Here is a 25409-nt window from a genome sequence, read left to right as displayed (position 1 = left end):
ATGAAACCATTATTTATTTAGGAGCAATGAGCAATTCTTATATAAATGCAATAAAATCATTATGCTCAAACTATGAGAGAGAAAATTAAGGATAATTTAAGAAATCAGTCTTAGCTTGTTTCTATACACAGATGGTATTATTTATTTTCAAAGGAAACCCGCGCGGATTCCCCTGGTGTGCAAGATGTACCTGAATACTCTTGATCAGCTTCCTGCTCACTTGAAGAGGGCGTGTATGAAGCACGCCACGGCAGAAGAGATCAGGATGGCCTCTCAACAGGCGAGGGAGGACATGATGAATCACCTGAAGAAGGGGGTCATCGTGGATTACCACAGAATAGAGATCGTGTCTGGTGAGGCAAACAGGATAGTGGTTGTAAGACTGCTAGAGTCCTTGGGCCTTTTTGTACATGGGAAGCCTGAAGACACATTGGCAAGGTGAGATATTTTTAATCTGTAAGGCTTCTGTAGTTTCTTTTTGAAATCATTGTTACAACATATTATGTAAAAGCATGTTGAAAAGAATCTACCTGCATTCCAGCGGCCCTGAGCAAGAGGCCGCTGTCCAGGAGGATTAGATGCCAGAGGCTGCTCTAGAAACTGAAACAGAAGCGGATAAGGAAGGGGAAGATGTGAGCTCTGAAGAACTCTATCAGCAGTAAGACTTTTTTATTTTTCAGATGTATCTATTTTTTACTAAAATTCTAATTTGTCTTATAGGTATAAAATGTTTAAACCGGTGTTTTATATCCTTACAGGCCCTGAGTAGTTAAAAAGTATCAGCAGGCTGGAAGAGAGTGGCCCAAGCTGGACTCTATAGAAAGCACTCCCTGGATGCTCCTCTCCTGATTGGATTCAAACAGTACCTTACCAAGGATCTGGGAGTGGCAAATTATTCTCAGGAGGCATTTATTTTTTAAAGGCATTTAAAATTAAGCAATGGTATCTTCATTGTAAATGTTTTTATTTCTTAGCTTAAAATTCACCCATGTGAAATGATGTCAGCCATAAACATCATGACTCTATATTTCCTACCTGAATCTATTCTACTTAAATTATTACATTATACACAATTTGAGTTCATTTTAAAAAGTAAAAGGTAATGAAAGGAATGCATTTTCATAAGAAAGATAATACCGATATGCATGTGATAATCTTCCTTATATCATGTAGTGCATCATTTGGACACTTTGTGGGCTTCAAATACAAAGAAAATCATGTTCTATGGTACAAGATAAATACAAAACTTAAGCTTCTTTATAAAGCATAAGCAATCATTTATTACATCGCTTCTTGAATTAAATCTTTTGACAAGAGGTAAGACTTCTGTTACATTTAAACCCATGTTTAGCTGTGTTTTTTAGATTTAACTGAACCAATTTCTGTGTGTGATAATGTCCTTGAATTCTGACAACATCACACTAAATTACATGATATAAAACAGCTAATGTTTCTAGAGATAAAGTTTCTGAGATGCTTCTAATTACTTTTTATTACCAGGGACAGTTTAATTCACCTTGTACAGTACTGTAAGACCAAGATGCTTTTTTTAAAAGTTATTTAACATTTTATAGAACTTTGTCTACTATGGCAACATGATGTGCTTGGTGAAACTTGGAAAAATACTGCTTGGCCACTTATCTTAAGATAAAGATAGGATAAAGGTTTATCTTTTGCACCTACCTGACCCCCAGGGAAGGCCAATGCTTTCTAAGTTGATGGTTCCCTACAGTAGACTGTACTTTAATTTCAAAGGTAATGTATATTGACCCAAATCAGTTTTGGAATCCAATCTACTGACGAGATGGAGCACATCCTTTTTTCAGGATTTTAGCATCATACGTTTGGTATATTTAGTCCCTAATGCTGAAAGAAATGATCATAGAACATTTGGACACTTTGTGGGCTTGAAATACAAAGCAAATCATGTACTATGGTACAAGATAAATACAAAACTTAAGCTTTTATTTTAATTAGATTTGTTTATAAAGCATAAGCAATCATTTATTACATTAATATATGTGAAAATAACATTTTAGCATCATACGTTTAGTATATTTAGTCCCTAATGCTGAAAGAAATGATCATAGAACATGACATCTAACCTTACCTGCGGTGTTTTTAATCCCTATTGCTCAATGCACGGTGAAAGCATTCCATACATGTGTCTGACAATGAGGAATGGGCCCCTGAGACAGTCATTTGCCTGTTTCACAAATGATCGTATTTTACTAGAGATTCTGTTTGGGATTCAGATGTGCATTCGGACAGCAATCCCTTTCAAGAAATGATACGTTCTGGATGAGGTCAAAGGTGCTGGAACACTGTATCTAGGATGTGTTTGCAGAGACTGTGTGTCTCCTGCTTCAATGCAGTGATAAACAGATGTGCTCCTTTAATTTATTGGTACATGCCCAGGGCAGTAAGCAGTCTGAGGATTTATTTCCAGATGGCATAGAGCAGTGAAGCAGTGAAGTAGTGCAAAACACTGGATCATTATATTATTAGAATCTATTCTACTTAAATTATTACATTATACTCAATTTGAGTTCATTTTAAAAAGTAAAAGGTAATGAAAGGAATGCATTTTCATAAGAAAGATAATACCGATATGCATGTGATAATCTTCCTTATATCATGTAGTGCGTCATTTGGACACTTTGTGGGCTTGAAATACAAAGAAAATCATGTTCTATGGTACAAGATAAATACAAAACTTAAGCTTTTATTTTAATTAGATTTGTTTATAAAGCATAAGCAATCATTTATTACATTAATATATGTGGAAATAACATTTTAGCATCATATGTTTAGTATATTTAGTCCCTAATGCCGAAAGAAATGATCATTTGTTTAACATGCACGGGTCTGTCTCAAAGGATGCAGTACTCCTGAAGGGTCTCAAACCCTACATTTCGGATGCCTAGCTGTATCCCTCACATGTGGCACCTCAGAATGACTTCTAACCTTTCCTGTGGTGTATTCAGTCCCTATTGCTCAATGCACGGTGTACATACTGCACACATGTGTCTTGAGAATGAGGAATGGGCCCCTGAGACAGTCATTTGCCTGTTTCACAAACAGGGACCTGGACCTAGACCTGGCCCGTACAGGGCTCAAACCCACGACCTTGGCGTTATTAGCACCACGCTCTAACCAACTGAGCTAACCGGCCTCACGACAGTGCTCCTCTCTGTGCTGCAAAAAATCAAACTCAGGGAATTTCTTTTGTCTTCCTTTGAATAGAAAGCCGTGTAATTCAGTGTACGGGCTTTCTCGTGCAGTTTCATGGTTCTTGTAACCCAAATCCTACACTGGCCTAAAGTGCCCCCCCATTTCACAGCATTTTTCAGCTGATTTAAAATGTACCTAAAGGAGAAGCATTATTGAAGACCATCAATTACCAAGAGCTTTTGTCAAAGGTTTTGGTGGTCATTTTGAATGACCACAGAGCGCTGTGACCTCGGTTTTACATCTCATCCAAAAGACAGCGCCCTTTTACAACACAGCATCTCCGTCACTATACTGGGGCATTGGGACCCGCACAGACCTCAGGGTGAGCACCCCCCCGCCGGCACCATTAACACCGCTTCCAGCTGGAAGCTTTGTTTTTCCCTGTAGCTCATCCTCATCCAGGTACTGACCTGGCTCACACCTGCTTAGCTTCAGTGGGTATTCAGTTGCGAGTTGCAAGGGGATGCAAGTGATGGAGCCGCTCGCTGCAAAAGTCACTGCATTGGCCGGGAATCTAACCCGAGCCTCCTGCGTGGCAAGCGAGAATTCTACCACTGAACCACCAATGCTCAGTGCCTGGGCCTTCAAAAAAGACGCTTTTTTGGTGCTCTGTGCAAAACGCGTCGACATCTGCTTCCAGCTGCAAAATGTCATTTGCGGACGCTGAAGAACTTATTTCCAAGGCAGCGGGTACAAGCGATTGGGCGTTTTAAAACCACCAGGAACAGCAAAGAGGCACGCTTCTTTGCTTGTGCCGAAACACACCGACTGAAGGCGGACAACGTAGTCGGCAGGATTGGAACCTGTGCGGGGAGACCCCAATGGATTTCTAGTCCATCGCCTTAACCACTCAGCCACGACTACAGCAAGCCCCACCGCCGCTGCGTTCTTGCTACAATCTTACCTGGATCGCGAGGCGCCGGCGGAAGCCTATTTCAAAGTCGTTCTCCGTTTCAAAAAAACATTTCCAAAATACAAGCCTTGCAGACAGACACGCCTCAGAGGACTTAAGGGTGGCTTCATGTCGGAATGATAAAGTCTCCCCGTCCGGACATGAAAATGCCACTTTGTTACACACAAAAAAAGAATCAACAACAGAGAAATGCCCACAAGCATTTGAAAAGCCGCACCACGTCGCACTTGAAATAGCTCTTACATTAGTGGTAGACACAGGAATCGCCTTTTTATTTACGCTCTTACCAACGCGATGGAAAGCAAAACAAAGCAAAGCAGAGCAAAACAAAACGAACAAACGAAAACCCTCACGTCCCGCACTTGCATATAACGCTGTTACGTGCCCAAGCGGTATTGTACGTCATCCTAGCACTGCACCCCGGGTCATACGGTATATGGGAACGAGCACACGCCACGAATCGTCTCGAATCACTCCCTACAGCTGTAAGGCGCCTTGAAGCGTGCACCCCCAACATTCTTCTTTGCGCATCTGTGAAAGGTAAACTCTTGAGCAAACTCTGAACCAGCTCTAAGGAAACTAATCCGATTAGACGTTACTTTGACTCATCCTTTAAGGGACCCTTGTTAATTGGAGAAATCAATGATTTCGAATGAATTCTGTATGCGTTAAAAGACAGCTATACACAGAAAACATGCAGGACACTGCTCATGATGTTTCCCGAGCCGAAACACAGTGCGTTTTTCCAAGCCATTTGACAAAGCCCGCCCACTGAAAACTGCAGCAGATCGTGTAAAGGCGTTCAACTTTGTAACTACTGCACGCACAGGAAGCAGAATAAATTCCTCTTTTCAAACTGTCAAAGGTTTGCTGCAGGACATCGCACAATCTCTTTTGAACGGGGACAAACGATTTCTTATGGGGCGCAGTAAGTACAGACGTTTATAAAGCTCCACTCATGCCGACGATGCAGCATGAAGAAGCGCAACCTAACGTTTGACAGACAAAAGCCGGGCGCCGCTACGAGCAATATGAAATCAAACTGACAGCACACGGCGTTTCGCGCTGACTAAAAAGTGATCTCGACAGACGATGTTCTCTGCATAACGCTGAAAGAGCTAAAGAGCGTTTCTGTTGAGACGTAACCCATTGGGCAAAAGACGTATAATATACGTCTATTAAACGCATATCTTAGACGTCTAAATGTGGTCTACAATTCGTCTAGAATGAAATTCTAATATACGTCTAAAGTTAAACGTCAATTATACGTCTATATTTAGACGTTCATTATACATAAATGGTTGGAGTTCTATTATACGGATAAATTTAGAGGACTATTATACATATATGGTTGGAGTTCCGGATAACTTTAGAGGTCTATTATACGTATATGGTTAGAGGTCTATTATACGGATAACATTAGAGGTCTATTATACGTATATGGGTAGAGGTCTATTATACATCAAAGATAGATTTTATAGGTGTAGAAACAAGTAAAACAAGCCAATGATTAGGTTTAGAAATGTATTCTGAAAATACACATTCAAACCTGAAACATATGTATTTCAAATTATACATTGTATACAATCAATCAACAATCAACATATGGGCAATAATCATAAAAACACAACTAGTCTTAAACTTCAGCTACAAATTCTGGTAACATGGCAATATACAGTATAGTAATGACAAACACAAAACTAATTACATTAACACACTAACTCAAAACCACATTTTGATTCAAATATACATTTTAAAATGTACAACTTCTATATTTCCAAGAAAAAAATATTACATAAAATATAAAATATTGCAATGGAAGTTAAGACGATTTTTGTCCACTATTTGCAAACCCTGTCTAATTGTCCTAACAGTTAGAACCAAAAACCTATTATTTTCAGAGTCCAGATCTCCTGGCCCCCTGCCTTGCATATGCATTCTTCAAGTAACACATTGCGTGCTCCTTTATTTCTTTTTCTGTTGATGTAGGGTGGGACTTCAGCACCGCAGCTAGGAGAAAATTATATAATATTACTTCCCAAATAAATGATGATTAATATCTTCTTTAGTATAATCTAAAAAATGAACGGTTTACTAAGCTCAAAGCTGAAATAAATGTATAAAATTTGGCTTGCATCATAGCAGTTGAGCAATAAAGTCTGTCCTAATTAAAGAGTACCCAAAGTTTGAAAGTACAACATAGAATAAGAATAAGAGAAACGGCAAAACGATTTTGTGTCATCTTCCCCATTCACACTATTTTATGTGCCATTTTTTTGCTTATTCACATACTATTTTAATCAAAATAATATTAAGAAAGATCTGTATGTATTCAGATAGTATTATTATTGTTCATACTTACTCGTCAAAAGAGGATTGCTGAGATATTTTCGGATATACTTTTACGTTTGAAAAACGTGTCCAAAATGGTGACCAACGAATACTAGCAATGCATTGTGGTATATAACCGGAAAATATGCTGGGTTCGATATTTTCTCAACGTATGCGTTTATTAATGTTGTCGATATTATGGTTGAAATTTAACATTGATAATACATCGCTGCTATGAGCTGATGTGCAATTTTAACGCATGCAATAAGTAAGGATCGGTCACTGTTGTATGGTATTATATATAATGACATTATGGAATAGGATGGGGACAGGCCTGGCATCACGGGGGGAGGGGGGAATGTCGCCCCTTCAGTTTTGGGCAAAAAGTTTTACCTAACTTAATTTGCACCCTAAAAAAATAGTTGTACTTTGTCAATGGTCAGACAACACTAAATGACACGAACAGTCACTCAGTCTGTTTGATAGGCAGGAGGGCTATCCGTCCAGGAACTGCACATATTATTGAGTGTCAACATTACGATCCTGTTTGCTCAGGTGGACCGATTCCTTGCAGTAGTTTATCATTATACTTAAAATCGTTATATAACTAGGACTAGTTATAGCAGTCTGTGCTTTCTGTTGGTTTTACAACATTTTTTTCTTAACGATTCAGAACGTCCATGTAGCTGCAAAAATGAACGCTTATGGTACTTTTCGCTCCAGGCAATACAAACCTTGAGAGTGACGAAAAATGTGAAACTGAACTTCATCGCAAATACCAGATTGCTAGTCGTTATCTTCTATCATGAAGCACTAATCAACGGCATAGCTGCGAGATTTCATTTGGGTAGCTGCACCGTACAGCTCCGTTTCAACTGAAATATCACTCCCCCCTCAGAATTTCAGACGCCCCCCTACAGATTTTTCCTCGGGCACCGCGCACTGATGGGGGACTTTTGTCAAGAAAATAAAAATAGAAACTCTATAGGCACTCAAACATTTTACTGTTTTTTTTCAGGCAGGTGGCAAGACCCCCTCAGCAAAACCCTTGTATGCCAAGCTGTGGGCATTGATTGTGTGCCGCAACTAGGAGTATACAGCACTCTGCACAGTGTACGAAGTAAATTATTTTCGCAGTAATTAATTTATTATATTTACTATATTTATTATACACGTGTAAATTAATTGCTGCGAAAATAATTTACTTCGTACACTGTGCAGAGTGCCGTATACTCCTAGTTGCGGCACACACGATACATACAGTAAAAAGCCTCAGGCACTGTGTTAGATGTGTTTTCGACGTTATATATGCGTTTGTTAATGTCGTCAATTTTACGGTTGCAATTCGACGTTGATTATACTTCGAGGCGACGTATATATACGTATAGCCGTAATTTCACCGTAAATATACGTATATTCGACGAATCAATGCCCACTGGGAACAAGCTCGCTTCTTTCTACCATGATGTCACCATGACCAAATCTGTCTTTAAACACCTTGCTCAGTCTCTAACGAGACTGTCAAAAATTGCTTTCGCCGATTGTATTGCAAACCGGCGGAAGCGGGGTATTGGGAAAAGTTTTCAACTAGCAATAATCCCGCCTCGGCTAAACCTCACAGGCTACGATACTGCCACTGCGCAAAGCTGACGGTTGCCAGGCAACCGCGGGGATCCTATGGAAATCGTTATCAATCGTCTCATGGCATGTCGTTGCTGTAACGCTTCATATTTGTCGTCTTCTTCTAGCTTGAGGTTTTGAAGAATTTCATGACAGACAAGGGCTCCGTTGGGAACAAAGAAACCCGTTGATTCTTTTCAGCAGCAGAAATACAACCCTTTAAATACAAGATGACAGAACAATGACGAAGGGCATGCCGGGAGGAACTCATGCACTACAGAGGAAAGGGGGCGGGCACGTACAATTCACATTCAAGCCACAAGTACTCTTCTCGGATGTTGCACAAACAAATCCTAACGTCCTGAAAGCATTGCAGCATGTTTGTGTCCCACTTCCCGTGGCTGCAGGACGACTGACACGAACGGACAAACACAATCTGTGGCGTTTAGCGTGACATAGTCTTGCAGGCATCGTGCTGTCTCACTGCAATACTATACCGCTGGAGGAAACAGTCCATCTGGCCATGAAACTCATTTGAACGTCTAGCTACAGCAACTAACAATATCATGATTTATTCAGGATGTGTGGAATCAGCACGTCCCGGAGACAGCTTCCGAAATCGTGAGCATTCTCTGGTGGTAGGGGCGTTCAAGATGGCGCTCAGGTGGGAGGTAAAGTTTAGTGGTTGAGGATTTTTTTTGAGTTTTTCATGACCTGAATGTTAATTTTTGCTTTTTTTGACTACAGAAAAATAAGGACTTAACACTACTTGTTTAAACTTCAGTTATAATTGAAAGAAAAAAAAACGATTTTTTTTAGGTTTAAGAATTTCGATATGAGTAACACTGGGAAAAGAAAAGAGAGTGCTGGGTCTTCGAAGGAGAAGTCTAAGAAACCTCAATCGTATATGTATAGCACTACAAGAAAATTGATGGCAACTAAAGGGAAAAGTGAAGCAGCTGGAGGGGACGTGGAAAGAGTGCTGGAGATGCGCTCGTACGCGAGCGCTCGCAGCCCAAGTGAGACTCAGCTGCCAGAGGAAGAGCCGGAGTCCCTGCCCAGCACACCTGTGAAAACCCCGGCAGCCAAGAGAGGAAGGGGCGACCTGACGCTGGAGGAGCTCCAGACCAACATCTTCAACATGATGGCACAGAGCATGGGTGAGCTGAAGGAAATGATTTGATCTAATACAGTCGCAATCGAAAGTCTTAAAAAGTCCATGGACTGTGTGTTTAAAGAGGTTGAAGACTTAAAGAGTGAAGTAAAAGTTCTTAAACTAGTAAATACCAAACAAGAAAAGCATATTAAAGAACTTGAATTGAAAGTGAACGATGTAGATAGATACCGTCGATGATGGAATTTAAAATTATTTGGAGTTAAAGAGGAACGTGATAAGGACCTTGTTGCAACAGTGAAGGGTATCTGTAAAAGGACCCTGCCGGACCAGGAGTACGTAATATCGGCCATTGACTTTGTTCACAGGCTCGGGAGAGCGAACATGTCTGGGCAAGTGCGCCCCAGATCGATTATAATACAGTTCACCAAGAGGACGGCGAGGGACATGCTGTGGCGAGCGGCGAGGGGGAATGAGTATTTGAATGGGAACAAACTGAGGTTTGCAGAGGACCTGTCTGCTGCGGACAGGAGTACCAGGAACCAGCTGTGGCCCCAGGTTGAAGCTGCCAGAAGAGAGGGGAGGAGAGCCTACTTTGTGGGAGCGAGGGCCTTTGTGGACGGGAAGGAGATTTGCTCCAAGTGACTGCTCAGTTAATGATTATGTTTGGTTATATTTGTTATACCAGTATATACTAGTGTTTCTTTAGTGTTAGTTTGGAATGGTGTAGTTAAGTGTTAAGGACTGTTATAGTTCTGGTTCTTTGAAAAACTCAATAGTTTAGACAGTCTTAGAGTTAGTTATTTGCTTTTGTGTATGTCTTTTTCATGAATGCCAGAGGTACTCGAAATGTTGTTAAAAGAAAAACTGTGTGCTGAGTTTTATTTTTTACAGGAAACGCATGCATGTTGAAACTAAAGTTTATAAATAATTGAGAAATATTAAAGCAAGGAAAATATGATACGTGTAAAATATACAATTTGATCACATAATTACTTAATTACCTCTGGTAGTTAAATGCTTTTTTCTGCTGCGTTTTTTTTCTCTTGTACATGACTCTGATCCTCTTGTTGTATTTGTATTTGTAAATTCTATGTTTAATAAAAAAAAAAATTAAAAAAAGCATTCTCTGGTGGTGTCCTGCAGGCTTCCTGTGGGTGTGCGTTGGTGGTATAGTGGTGAGCATAGCTGCCTTCCAAGCAGTTGACCCGGGTTCGATTCCCGGCCAACGCAGTGGCGAATGTTTTCAAATGCTGTCATGAGCCTTGGATTGTGACTAGCAAAGCGAAGCCTTTTGAAAGAGCTAAAGCACTGAAAAACGGAATTGAGGGAGAATCTTACAGGGGATTCTGAGCGGTGTCTGCATACATGCAGTCCGATACGGGTGCTGAAAGCTTGAGCTACTCTCAATGTCATGCTGGCTTTCCCCGGAGTAAATCTGTTACATTGAAAGAATGCTTCTCGCAGGTTCAAAAAGGGACCCTTGTTAATTGGAGAAATCAATGATTTCGAATGAATTCTGTATGCGTTAAAAGACAGCTATACACAGAAAACATGCAGGACACTGCTCATGATGTTTCCCGAGCCGAAACACAGTGCGTTTTTTCAAGCCATCTGACAAAGCCCGCCCACTGAAAACTGCAGCAGATCGTGTAAAGACGTTCAACTTTGTAACTACTGCACGCACAGGAAGCAGAATAAATTCCTCTTTTCAAACTGTCAAAGGTTTGCTTTACGAACGCCGCAGGACATCGCACAATCTCTTTTGAACAGGGACAAACGATTTCTTATGGGGCGCAGTAAGTACTGTTACTGCTCGATACCGACGTTGGCCTACTATACCATGTTCAGCCACTGCTAGAAAATGTACGGCTCTAGCACCGGAGCAAACAACAGGAGGGCCAACACCGAACAGGCACACGTGTCAGACATGGAGAACGATGAGAATGGGATTCGAACCCATGCCTGCAGAGCACAATGGATTAGCAGTCCATCACCTTAACCACTCAGCCACCTTGTCGACAAAACTGGGCTGTCAGGACATGGGTTGGCGCGCTCCAGATGATCTTTTTCTTTTTTTCCCCACGTACTCGAGGGTCATTTTCCTGTTCCACATGTGATTTCAACATTTTCCTTGGGAGATGTCAAGCCAGCAAGCCACTGCTGTGGTTCAGTGGCCAGTGTGGAGTTCAGTGGCCCTGTTGTACACAGAAAGCACATTGAGCTCCTTGGACATGAAAAGTTCCAGATAAAAGCCATTTGTCATCCTTTCTCTTGGTGTCGATGTTGCTATTGTATGTAAAGGTGGCAACTTGCTCAGCGAGCAGGCGGAGCACACACCGAATGCAGATGTGTCTGAGTGGTGTGTCCAAGTGGCTGCAAAAGGACAACACTCCTGGGGCGCCGTGGCTTAGTTGGTTAAAGCACCTGTCTAGTAAACAGGAGATCCTGGGTTCGAATCCCAGCGGTGCTTTCTTTGTGTCTTCTCGAACAGAACTGGTCCTTACAGACAACCGCCTACGGCTAGACTTAATTAAATGCAAGTATTCATTTCCTGTCTTTAACGCGACTTGTTTTTCTTAAAATGGATGGAACTTGCAAAACATGAAATACAAGCCTTGCTAATCAGCACTAGCGGCTGGCAAAAAAAAAAAGAAGTCAGCTATTTTTTTTTCTTTAACCTTAACCCTGCTAACGGAGAAGAGTTAAACGACCGAGTCTATGCAGCTTAAACGGTGCGCAAGTCGGGTTCTTAGCTGAAAGGGTGGTAAATCACGCTCACCCCAGTCCTTAATCTTTTAAAGAGGATACAAAATTGAACCTAGTCGCCACATCACATACATCCTGTTAAATGATAAAAAGGTAACATCTATCCTCGCTCCAGAGTAAATCTCACGTTGAGGGCATCTTTTTTTTCACTTTTCCGTGAGTCGGGCTCGGCTGCACAGAGGAGAGAGCAGAGCAATGAGATCACAGGGACAGGGGAGTCACACGCTGGCGGTTTGAATACGCGGAAGATCACTGAGGGATCCACAGTATGTGGACCCTCCGTTCGCCATCAGTCCACACTCCGGACTCTGAATCCTGCCATCCGAGTTAAGATCTCGGCGGAACCTGAGTATAGATAATCGCACTTGTATAGATGCAGCCTTTAATGTGTTGCTAGGTTAAAATTGATGACTTCTTGTATTTCAGTAGGCAATTGCCCTCTTGATTTTGGATTTAATTTATTTATTACAGGGGCGCTTTTATGAAGACAGAGTCATGTTCAGGTACTTTGCTTGATGGAGGAAGCTCATTTCGGACTCTGTGATCTGCTCACCTGGAAAGGTCTGCTGTACTACTACAAGAGAGAAGTAGGGTCTGGAAGAAGGGACAATTTTATGATGCTTTGGAAGATATTGTTTTTTTTTCTTATACTGAAAATGAAAAGTAGTTGTTTCTATATGGACTCAGTCTTTGGAATTTGTATATTTATACATTTCAGTGAACCCTCAGCCATTCCTTCTGTATTGTAATTCAATTTCTCTTTTAAAATTCCTTCCCCACTTCTAGGACCTGCAGTTGCTGAACTCCACAATGGCTTCTATTGGAAAGTCTGTGACTGAGACCATTATTTATTTTGGAGCAATGAGCAATTCTTATATAAATGCAATAAAATCATTATGCTCAAACTATGAGAGAGAATTTTAAGGATAATTTAAGAAATCAGTCTTAGCTTGTATCTATACACAGATGGTATTATTTATTTTCAAAGGAAACCCGCGAGGATTCCCCTGGTGTGCAAGATGTGCCTGAATACTTTTGATCAGCTTCCTGCTCACTTCAAGAGGGCGTGTATGAAGCACGCCACGGCAGAAGAGATCAGGTGGCCTCTCAACAGGCGAGGGAGGACATGATGAATCACCTGAAGAACGGGGTCATCGTGGATTACCACAGAATAGAGATCAAAGGACACTTTGTGGGCTTGAAATACAAAGAAAATCATGTTCTATGGGACAAGATAAATACAAAACTTAAGCTTTTATTTTAATTAGATTTATTTATAAAGCATAAGCAATCATTTATTACATTAATATATGTGAAAATAACATTTTAGTATCATACGTTTAGTATATTTAGTCCCTAATGCTGAAAGAAATGATCATAGAACATGACATCTAACCTTACCTGCTGTGTTTTTAATCCCTATTGCTCAATGCACGGTGAAAGCATTGCATACATATGTCTGACAATGAGGAATGGGCCCCTGAGACAGTCATTTGCCTGTTTCACAAATGATCGTATTTTACTAGAGATTCTGTTTGGGATTCAGATGTGCATTCGGACAGCAATCCCTTTCAAGAAATGATACGTTCTGGATGAGGTCAAAGGTGCTGGAACACTGTATTTAGGATGTGTTTGCAGAGACTGTGTGTCTCCTGCTTCAACGCAGTGAGAAATAGATGTGCTCCTGTAATTCATTGGTACATGCCCAGGGCAGTAAGCAGTCTGAGGATTTATTTCCAGACAGCATAGAGCAGTGAAGCAGTGAAGTAGTGCAACACACTGGATCATTATATTATTAGAATCTATTCTACTTAAATTATTACATTATACACAATTTGAGTTCATTTTAAAAAGTAAAAGGTAATGAAAGGAATGCATTTTCGTAAGAAAGATAATACCGATATGCATGTGATAATCTTCCTTATATCATGTAGTGCGTCATTTGGACACTTTGTGGGCTTGAAATACAAAGAAAATCATGTTCTATGGTACAAGATAAATACAAAACTTAAGCTTTTATTTTAATTAGATTTGTTTATAAAGCATAAGCAATCATTTATTATATTAATATATGTGTGTAGCGGCGAGGCTTAATAATAAGGCAGAATTAAGTGTTCTGAGCCTTCCCAAATGAGGCCCCATTTCTCTGTTCATCTCTGTGGTGCAGCCACAGAGAGACTATTCATGCAGGGTGATTTAAGGTCCTAGGACAGCTCCCAAAGGGGGATGCACTTAGCTAAGCCTGGCTATCATGATCAATGGTCATCCATTGGCGCCTATCTGTCTAGGGAGTGCCAGTTGGACATCTGGACTGCATTACTAAGTGTCAGGACTAAGTGACTCATATCTCACCTTGATCAATCAATCAAGGACTGGTAGGGCCGAGTAACCCACGTGGGACTCTGATGCCCATGGAACTTTCAGCCAATCAATGAGCTGAAGTTCCTCCAGGTAAAAACAGGCAACACAGAGAGCCTGTGAGATTCAGTAAGATTCAGAAGGGAGGATTCAGAGGATTCTGTGGACAATTCTAAAGGGAATTCAAAGGAGAATTCCAGGGCAGGACAGCCCAGGAGCAGAAGGCTCCCAAGGGCAGGACATTCTCGCAGCGCGCCTCCTGACCATCCTGAGACTCAGCCCGGACAACCACGGAATGGCCAGTGTGTCCGAGTGCCAGAACTTTCATTTGTTCTAAGAGTCTAGAGCGGAGGTTGCCAGAGAATAACCAGAGGATCCACCCGAGGTTAGCACCAGCAGCAGGCCTCGTGAACAGGTCGGAACTGTGGACAGCTGAATCACTATTCAGAACTAGCTCTTCATCAGAAACGAACCGGTCCTCTTCCTGACTTGCTCGGACCCAAAGTCATCTTTTCTCCTGTGCACAAACTTTGCTAGTTAAAGCCAACAGTGAGCATCAGCAGCGCAGAGTCGCAAGCCGCACAGCACAGCCTGGCACGGAGCCAGAGAGCGCGGATTGGACAGCAACAGCCTGCAACTGTTTCTTTGTGCCCGCAAGAAGATCTGAATCCCCAAAGATTGGATGAGTATTCAACTTCAATGCATTACAGCTCGAGAATTCAATTGTTATCCCAACCAGTTGATATCAATTTAATTCCTAAGAGTTATGTACTTGTTTGAGTATCTAATGTAGAAGTTATAACCAAGTTCATTAACGAAACAGTCTTAATGAATGATATACTGAATGTATGTCCTCTTGATATGTGTAACACTTCGTAACTGACTGAATATATATCTTTTGTATTCTGATAACCCTCTCGATAAGATCTGTTAGGTTTACATGCATATTTTATGTATTAATAAATGTATCCTCGTGTATTAGTACCTGTGTGTGCGCGTTGTTTGAGTTATGTCACATGGTTGGATTCTAAAGCCATCAAAAGAATCAACTTTGTGATTTACTGCTACAATTAATAATTGTCTCAGTAAATGCCCAAACCCTACAGAACTGGTGCCTTCAGAGAGCCACTACATTTAATTTTGCTATGGCAACATTACATATTTGGCGTCCCTGAGACGGTTTTCTTACATTATTTGGCGTCCCTGGGTGGGCGTGGCAAGACTGAAATGAGTCAACCAAGCGGAATAATTCAATATAAAACGCCGCTGGTTTCATACACAACAATACGGTGTGCTGAAAGCCGAAAGAAAAAAAAGTTTCCCTTGCTCTTTAAGCAGTGCTTGATTGTTTTGTGATCTTTTGCAATCTACCGGGTTGATTGCATACTTGATCTTGTGGTTTTCTGTGGTAAAACTGTGATTTCGTACTTAAAAGTAATACTCTTTAAGTTTAACGATGGTTGCTAAAAGGTCTGAATTCGAGTCGCTATTAAGCACTCTCTCTAGCAGCGACAGGTCTGACCACGATCTCTTCCATATCTCCGTCAGCGGAGAAGCTAGAAGGATAAATCTCCATTCTCTGAGAGAGCTAGCGAAGGACATAGAGAGATTTGACCCCGCAGTGTCAGAGAATAATATCGAGAGTTATATTCAGGACCTCAGGTATACCCTGCAGTATCTGCCAAACGCCACAGAACAGGAGAAAGTGTTTCTGGTCAGGAAAACTACCAGCAGAGCTGTACATGAGTGGATGGCTAGGCAGATGAAAGAAGTCTGTAATGATTTTGAGAAGCTTTGTCAAGCACTTATTGAAGAATACAGTGCGTTTATTGACCCGACTGCTGCGATAGCCGCCGCTCTTAACATTAAGCACGAGAGAGCAGAGTCCCCTCGCGAATATTACGAGAGACTTAGACGAACTTATTTTGCAGGGCGAAATGATGAGGGTTGCGAAGAGAACACACATTTCAAGGGTTTATTCATTGCGAATCTCCACCCGTCAGTCAGAAAGATGATCTTAATGCATACAGATGCACAGACCATGAAAATGACTGATATTAAGAGATTCGTGCAGAAAGCCTGGGAGTATGATGTCCAAAGTCGCTCTGAGCAAAAAGCTGTTAAAGTGACTGTGTTTGCCGTCAGAGCCAGCAGGGTTAATTCCCCCCTGCTCGAAGGAGCACAGGCTCCTGAGCTGGCTAAGCCCCGTTCCAAAGCATGCACACAGGACCGCACCCAGCGTCCTAAGTGCCATGAGAACACCGGGGGAGGGAAAGGGCTAGATAAAGCTGAACAAAAGGATTCAGTAGCCGCCCGCCTGGCCAGGCTTGAACAAGCTTTATTAGGACAGGGACAACCGCTCCCCAAGGCTGCCGGAAGCGTGAATGAGCTGATACTCTCCACTGGAGGAGGCGGAGACCCGCCCCCTCTCCCTCCCTCAGTCTATCTGATTGAGCGGAAGGGTTCCTGCCTGGATGAATTCAGCCACTCCCAAGTCAGTGATGACTCCACCCCTGAAGTCACAGAGCAGGCAGTAAAACACAGAGGAAAAGCAAGTAGCTTTTACCTCAAGGCTGCCATGGGAGATGTCTTACACAGTGAGACACTGATTGACACTGAGGTTGAAAGGTGTTTGATGTCACACGGCAAGCTCAAACGGGTTGAAAAAGAAAAGGGCATGCGACTCAGAGAGGAACCTTTGGTGGATCACCAGAAAGGCAAAGTTTGGAAACAGGTCAAGGCTCCTAAGCCTTCTGTACAGAAGGAAAGGGGGGCCAAGAGGCAGACTGTGCTCACACAGTGCCCACCGAACACAGAAGCCTATGTGGAGATTCCTTCTGTTCCCTCTGGACAAGAAATAAAAATATTTCCTTGTTCCCCGGATATACAGGGAAGTCGTGTCCCGGCCAAGGTCCCAACAGCCTCCATGCCACAGGAGCGGTGCTCCAAGCAGCCGCCTGATCCACCAGGTAAAGCACACACCTTTTACATCCCTAAAGAGGAGCAGATCTCCCCACCTGGCGATGAAAAGGAGCTTTCCCTGTGCACCCTGGCACCCAAGAGGGGTCAGGAACACCACCCTGCAGTGGTGGAAGGGATCCAGATGGCAGGAGAGCAGGTTGGTGATGTAGCCCTCACCCTTAGCCCTGAGAGGTCCTCTATTAGTGAGGATCTGCTTGAGCAGCTGTCACAGGGCCACCGCCAGGTGCCCCTGGTGCAACATTCACAGGTTAGACAGGAGGTCCAGCTGGACGCTGAGACTACTGCACTGTGGACACACCTGATCCCAGATGCCGATTCCCTCTGCTGTGACCCAGGGAACCTGCAGTCAGGTAACATTATTTCTCACAACTACCAGGTAGTGAGTGAGACTGACCTGATTGTTCCTGCCTCAACGGCAGGGTTGCCAACACACCCAGTCCCCCAGAAGGGACAGGGAATGAAAGCCGAGCCGGTTTTCTTACAGCCACCAGCTCAGTCTGTCAGTCTGAGTCTGACAACAGTGGTTCAGCCAGACTGGAGCTGGATGGTCAAGTCACCCGCCTGCCAGTGCAGGACATCGCAAAGAGGGGTGTCAGAATCCCCGCCTGCACTGACATGGGCCTGGTGAGTGATAGTAAGTTCAAAGACAGTGAACTAGCTATCCCAGTACTGGGGCAGCTCCCCGAACCCCTAGCAAGGGAAGGGGGGAGCGAGCAGGTGTCCTACACCCACGCCCAGCGAACGATTGTAAACATGCCGATAGAGGGATTCCTCAATCAGGAAGTGTGCAGGGTGGACCTGAACAGTGAGAATGGGGTAACAATCCCAGATCACTCAGGTGCTCCAGATGACCACTCAGCCGAGAGTCAGGCATGCTCCACCGCTGCACCGCCCCCTGCAGGGTTCCTAGAGCACAGGCATGAACAAATCGAAAAAGCAGATGCCCTGGAAAAGGAGGAGCAGCATCAGCAGCTGCGTCAGATCTCCCCATATTTCCAGGATGTTGGTGCCCAAGATGCCACAGGGCATACTGAGAAAGACACCATGTACACGCTGCGCCAGCTTAGAAAGGCGACAGTCATTCAGAAGGAGATGACTGGGATCAGCCACCCGAAAAAACTTTTGGGAGGACTGATTGCTGCCGCCACTGTTGCACGTTTGCTTTTTTCTGGTAGGTTTGTGTGCTACTGGCACTCTCACCCTGACTGCCCCAAGAAGGCAGGGGTCAGAGATGCCGGAGGGTAGTGACAGACTGTATCGACAGCAGCAAAAGTTGGAAAGCTTAGGGAAAACCCTACAGGCAATTTCCTATGCAACAGGGTTAAACCTTATTCCCCAACCAGTGGACATGATTGTTGGTGTTATACAGTGGGTTTATGCTTGTGTGCAACAGGCCAGAATGTTGACACAAGACCTATTAAGGGAGCTTAGTGCCACTGTAGCCAGTCTAACCACGGCACGATTCCCAACCCACTTGATTCCACTCTTCTCAGTAGAGGAGTATGTGACATTAACCCCATCGCTCATAGCTCACCCAGAAGGCAATCCAAGATTGAATTTGGTTCCAAATCTTGAGATGGGTATGGCTACCAAAGCTATCCATTGGCTGTGTCTAAACGATTCACCAATGAAGGGTGTAAAGCTACTAACGAGCAGAGGGAGGTTAATGAACCCCATGAAGAGCAGGTAGGAAGTAAATGGCTGGTCAGCACACCACATTTAACTGACACTATGACTTGTGACAGGCATGATACAGCTACCACAATGCAGCTACCTAATCAAACAGTTTTCCTGCAAGTTCCCGAGGAGGCCATAGTACAGCATGGTAACTTAACACTGTACGGTCTGGAACCAGACAACATAAGACCAAACTTGAGGTCATGGATGCCTTCAGGTGCCACACTATTAAATTGGATAGAAATCCAAGAAACAGTAAGCCCTGAAGAGGTACAGGTAGTTAGTTTGCTTTAATGGAACAAACCTCCAAACCACCCTAGCAGATACCCAACACAGGTGTTGTGGTTTATCGCGGGGCTGGGAACAGGAACTGGTTATATTTTAACACTGCTGCTGGGAAGCTGGATCATGACTGACAGTGTACTCTGAATGCTGTACTCTTGCATCAAAATGTAATCTGGGTAGCATGAATGAGTCAAAGGTAGCATGTCAAAAGAAAGGAAGTGATTTCTCCCCAAATATCTACTACAGAGGTATCAGATATTGACAGTGAACTTCCTGATGTGTAATTCCTAGACCTAGATAATGTCTCCTACCGTGTTTATACATACTCCAGATGTTATTCATCCTGTTTGTATCCAACACTGGTATGAATTCTCGAGGAGTAATGTGGACATTTAAGATTAATGTTCTAATGGCAAGGGACATCACTTAACTCTGTTTTGTTTTGAAGGCAACAACGCCTCAGGACCTCGTGACCTTCAAAAAGGGGGGATATGTAGCGGCGAGGCTTATTTATAAGGCAGAATTAAGTGTTCTGAGCCTTCCCAAATGAGGCCCCATTTCTCTGTTCATCTCTGTGGTGCAGCCACAGAGAAACTGTTCTGCAGGGTGATTTAAGGTCCTAGGACAGCTCCCAAAGGGGGATGCACTTAGCTAAGCCTGGCTATCATGATCAATGGTCATCCATTGGCGCCTATCTGTCTAGGGAGTGCCAGTTGGACATCTGGACTGCATTACTAAGTGTCAGGACTAAGTGACTCATATCTCACCTTGATCAATCAATCAGGGACTGGTAGGGCCGAGTAACCCACGTGGGACTCTGATGCCCATGGAACTTTCAGCCAATCAATGAGCTGAAGTTCCTCCAGGTAAAAACAGGCAACACAGAGAGCCTGTGAGATTCAGTAAGATTCAGAAGGGAGGATTCAGAGGATTCTGTGGACAATTCTAAAGGGAATTCAAAGGAGAATTCCAGGGCAGGACGGCCCAGGAGCAGAAGGCTCCCAAGGGCAGGACATTCTCGCAGCGCGCCTCCTGACCATCCTGAGACTCAGCCCGGACAACCACGGAACGGCCAGTGTGTCCGAGTGCCAGAACTTTCCTTTGTTCTAAGAGTCTAGAGCGGAGGTTGCCAGAGAATAACCAGAGGATCCACCCGAGGTTAGCACCAGCAGCAGGCCTTGTGAACAGGTCGGAACTGTGGACAGCTGAATCACTATTCAGAACTAGCTCTTCATCAGAAACGAACCGGTTCTCTTCCTGACTTGCTGGGACCCACAATCATCTTTTCTCCTGTGCACAAACTTTGCTAGTTAAAGCCCACAGTGAGCATCAGCAGCGCAGCGTCGCAAGCCGCACAGCACAGCCTGGCACGGAGCCAGAGAGCGCGGATTGGACAGCAACAGCCTGCAACTGTTTCTTTGTGCCCGCAGGAAGATCTGAATCCCCAAAGATTGGATGAGTATTCAACTTCAATGCATTACAGCTCGAGAATTCAATTGTTATCCCAACCAGTTGATATCAATTTAATTCCTAAGAGTTATGTACTTGTTTGAGTATCTAATGTAGAAGTTATAACCAAGTTCATTAACGAAACGGTCTTAATGAATGATATACTGAACGTATGTCCTCTTGATATGTGTAACACTTCGTAACTGACTGAATATATATCTTTTGTATTCTGATAACCCTCTCGATAAGATCTGTTAGGTTTACATGCATATTTTATGTATTAATAAATGTATCCTCGTGTATTAGTACCTGTGTGTGCGCGTTGTTTGAGTTATGTCACATGGTTGGATTCTAAAGCCATCAAAAGAATCAACTTTGTGATTTACTGCTACAATTAATAATTGTCTCAGTAAATGCCCAAACCCTACAGAACTGGTGCCTTCAGAGAGCCACTACATTTAATTTTGCTATGGCAACATTACATATTTGGCGTCCCTGAGCCGGTTTTCTTACATGTGAAAATAACATTTTAGCATCATATTATTACATACAGGTCTCTAGCTTCAACACAGTGATATATATATATACTCAGTGATTTATTGGTACATGCCCAGGTCAATAATCAGAATGAGGATTTATTTCCAGACGGGCTACAGGTAGTGTTGTGAAATACTTCAACACACTGGATCGCAGATTTAGACCCCCTGCACTCTTACTCCTTAAAAACCAAAGAAATGAAGATATGTAGCAATCACATTGCAACAGGGCTGACAGTGACTTAATGCTTATACTAGTGGACTTCTGGTACCTTTAGGGTACGGTGTTCCCTGAAGGGCTCTCAAACCCCGCATTTCAGATGCCTAGCTGTTTCGCTGATGTGTTGCACCTCAGAATCACTTTTAAACCTTACCTCTGGTATTTTTAATCCCTATTGCTCAACGCATGGTGAAAGTATTGCATAAATGTGTCTGAAAATGAGCAATGGGCACCTGAGAGACTCATTTGCCTGTTTCACAAATGATCATATTTGACTAGAGATTCTGTTTGGGATTCAGTTATGCATTCTGACAGCAATCGCTTTCAAAAAACGATACATTCTGGATGAGGTCAAGGTGCAGGAACACTGTATTTAGGATGTGTTTGCACTTATTCTGTGTCTCTAGCTTCAACACAGCGATATATGTATATGCTCACTGATTTTTTGGTACATGCCCAGGGCAATAATCATTATGAGGATTTATTTCCAGATGTGCTAGGGGTAGTGTTGTGAAATACTTCAACACACTGGATAGCAGGTTTAAACCGCCTGCACTCTTACTCCTTAAAAACCAACAAATGCAGATATGTAGCAATCATATTGTAGCAGACACTCATTTGCCTGTTTCACAAATGATCATATTTTACTAGAGATTCTGTTTGGGATCCGGATGTGCATTCTGACAGCAATCTCCTTATCGCGGCTTTGCCCTTCTTGCCTCTTTGGACAATATCTCCATCTTGTGGTCGTTGTTGGTAATGTCTAGACAACATCTCCATCTTCTGGTCGTTGTTGGTAATTTCTTCTTATGCCCTTTTTTATTTTAATTCTCTATTAGTTGATTCTAGAATCTCTACAATGGAGATGAAAACATCAGTTTTATAGCAGACAATATGACATTATTTATAGTCCAATTAGAAACTTATTACCCTGTTTTTAACATAATAACAAATTAAAATTGATTAAAACTAAGTTTGGAACACCAGGGAACATAACAAATGATTTTTAGGAAAACCATGAGGTTCTCTGTGTCCAATGCCTGCAAGGGGAGAAAGCTAGAATCCTTTGATTTTTTCAAAATTTGAAAATAAACATCATATAACAACAGCTTTCATTCCTAGGAGTGAAAAATAACCATTTTTGAAGACATAATAGTTTTATATTACATTATTTTTAGTGAAATTAGTCATTTTTTGCACTATTTTTAATAAAATATCTAATTAAAAGTGATTAAAATTAAGTTTGGAACAACAAGGAACACAAAAAAAAAAGATTTTTAGGAAAACCATGAGGTCCTCTGTGCCCGATGTCTGCAAGGGGAGAAAGCTAGAATCCTTTTCTAGAATTTCACAGATGCGCAAGAGTTTACCTTTCACAGATGCGCAAAGAAGAATGTTGGGGGTGCACGCTTCAAGGCGCCTTACAGCTGTAGGGAGTGATTTGAGACGATTCGTGGCGTGTGCTCATTCCCATATACCGTACGCCCCGGGGTGCAGTGCTAGGATGACGTACAATACCGCTTGGGCACGTAACGGCGTTATATGCAAGTGCGGGACGTGAGGGTTTTGCGTTTGTTCGTTTTGTTTTGCTCTGCTTTGCTTTGTTTTGCTTTCCATCGCGTTGGTAAGAGCGTATATAAAAAGGCGATTCCTGCGTCGACCACTAATGTAAGCTATTTCAAGTGCGCCGTGGTGCGGCTTTTCAAATGCTTAACAGGATGATTTTGCATGCACGCGTGCTTTCATGCAGTCGTGTGTGCAACCATGTCTGCTTACGTGCAAACGGGCGTGGTTTCATGTATGCAAAAAACTTTCCTGGGCTCTTCTGAAGCACATAAAATTATTTGGAGATATACATTTGTCTTATTTTCCTCTTAGGCTCTAGAATTGATAACTTTTTTTTCATTTTTGGCATTTTTCATCATTTTCCAGAAAGTGGTTGCAAGCCCGATATCATGCGAAGAAACTTCAGGATTCGGGGATCAGTCAATGGATTTTCTTCAAAGTTGGATTTTTTCACTCTGTGGACCAAGAGATGTTGTTCTATAATGTTTTTTTTTTTCAAATTTAAAAATATCATTTTTTCATGGAGCTTTGAAGGGGATGGATTCACCCTCCTTTATAATAATAATAATAATAATAAACTTTATTTTATATAGCGCCTTTAAAGGTGGCTTCTCAAAGCGCTTTACAGGATGACAATAACAATAAATAAGAAGACTACAACAATAAATAAGAAAATTTCACAAGACAGGACACAATTATGATTACAACAATACAACAGTAACAATAGAGGAGACCGTAGAAGATGGTATTTAGAAGAGCAGAGGGGTGAAGAATGGAACCAGTTAAGTAAAGGCTTTTCTGAAAAGGAGGGTTTTGAGTCTGGATTTGAAGGAGTTTAGAGAAGGTGACTCTCTAATATCCTTGGGCTAATATCCTAATATCCTAATATCTAATATCCTTAGCCAGGACAGAGCTCCAGGAGCCTGGGTAGGATTCTAGCTTTCTCCCCTTGCAGGCACCTGGCACAGAAGACAATATTTTTTTCCAATATTTTTTTTTGTGTTCCTTGTTGTTCCAAACTTAATTTTAATCACTTTTAATTAGAGATTTTATTAAAAATAGTGCAATAAATGACTAATTTCACAAAAATTAATGTAATATAAAACAGATGTTTTCAACTTTATTGTAGTGTTTTAGAAACTAATATGTCTTCAAAAATGGTTGTTTTTCACTCATATGAATGAAAACTGTTGTTATATGATGTTTTTTTTTTTCAAATTTTAAATGATCATTTTTTCATGGAGCTTTGAAGGGGATGGATTCACCCTCCTTTAGCCAGGACAGAGCTCCAGGAGCCTGGGTAGGATTCTAGCTTTCTCCCCTTGCAGGCACCTGGCACAGAAGACATCATTTTTTTCCTTAAAATATTTTTTTTTGTGTTCCTTGTTGCTCCAAACTTAATTCTATTCACTTTTAATTAGAGATTATATTAAAAAATAGTGCAATAAATGACTAATTTCACTAAAAATACTAAAAGTAATATAAAACGGATGTTTTTAACTTTATTGTAGTGTTTTAGAAACTAATATGTCTTCAAAAGTTATTTTTCACTCCTAGGAATGAAAGCTGTTGTTATATGATGTTTATTTTCAAATTTTGAAAAAGCAAAGGATTCTAGCTTTCTCCCCTTGCAGGCATCGGACACAGAGAACCTCATGGTTTTCCTAAAAATCATTTTTTATGTTCCCTGGTGTTCCAAACTTAGTTTTAATCAATTTTAATTTGTTATTATGTTAAAAACAGGGTAATAAGTTTCTAATTGGACTATAAATAATGCCATATTGTCTGCTATAAAACTGATATTTTCAGCTCTATTGTAGAGATTCTAGAATCAACTAATAAAGAATTGAAATAAAAAAGGGCATAAGAAGACATTACCAACAACGACCACATAATGGAGATATTGTCTAGACATTACCAACAACGACCACAAGATGGAGATATTGTCTAGACATTACCAACAACGACCACAAGATGGAGATATTTTCCAAAGAGGCAAGAGGGGCAAAGCTGCGATAAGATAAAATCATTTTTTGAAAGAGATTGTTGTCAGAATGCACATCCGTATCCCAAACAGAATCTCTAGTAAAATATGATCATTTGTGAAACAGGCAAATGAGTGTCCGCTACAATATGATTGCTACATATCTGCATTTGTTGGTATTTAAGGAGTAAGAGTGCAGGTTTAAACCTGCGATCCAGTGTGTTGAAGAATTTCACAACACTACCTCTAGCACATATGGAAATAAATCCTCATAATGATTATTGCCCTGGGCATGTACCAAAAAATCAATGAGCATATATATATCTATATATCACTGGGTTGAAGCTAGAAACACAGAATAACTGCAAACA

At 41.8% G+C, this 25409-nt stretch overlaps 3 non-coding genes across 3 annotated transcripts; 2 read left to right on the top strand and 1 right to left on the bottom strand.

The window, feature by feature from the left end:
- Positions 1–7984: 7984 nt before the first annotated feature.
- LOC138236483 (U4 spliceosomal RNA) lies at positions 7985–8126 on the bottom strand. Its single transcript, XR_011188657.1, has one exon. It is a non-coding gene; the product is annotated as a U4 spliceosomal RNA (small nuclear RNA).
- Positions 8127–10373: 2247 nt separating this feature from the next.
- On the top strand, positions 10374–10445 carry trnag-ucc (transfer RNA glycine (anticodon UCC)). Its single transcript has one exon. It is a non-coding gene; the product is annotated as a tRNA-Gly (tRNA).
- Positions 10446–11611: 1166 nt separating this feature from the next.
- On the top strand, positions 11612–11685 carry trnat-agu (transfer RNA threonine (anticodon AGU)). Its single transcript has one exon. It is a non-coding gene; the product is annotated as a tRNA-Thr (tRNA).
- Positions 11686–25409: the final 13724 nt, after the last annotated feature.

Source organism: Lepisosteus oculatus, unplaced genomic scaffold, assembly GCF_040954835.1.
Source record: "Lepisosteus oculatus isolate fLepOcu1 unplaced genomic scaffold, fLepOcu1.hap2 HAP2_SCAFFOLD_90, whole genome shotgun sequence".
Taxonomy (NCBI): Eukaryota; Metazoa; Chordata; class Actinopteri; order Semionotiformes; family Lepisosteidae; genus Lepisosteus; species Lepisosteus oculatus.
The sequence above is the reverse complement of the archived record's forward strand: the minus strand, read 5'-3'. Positions and strand labels throughout refer to the sequence as shown.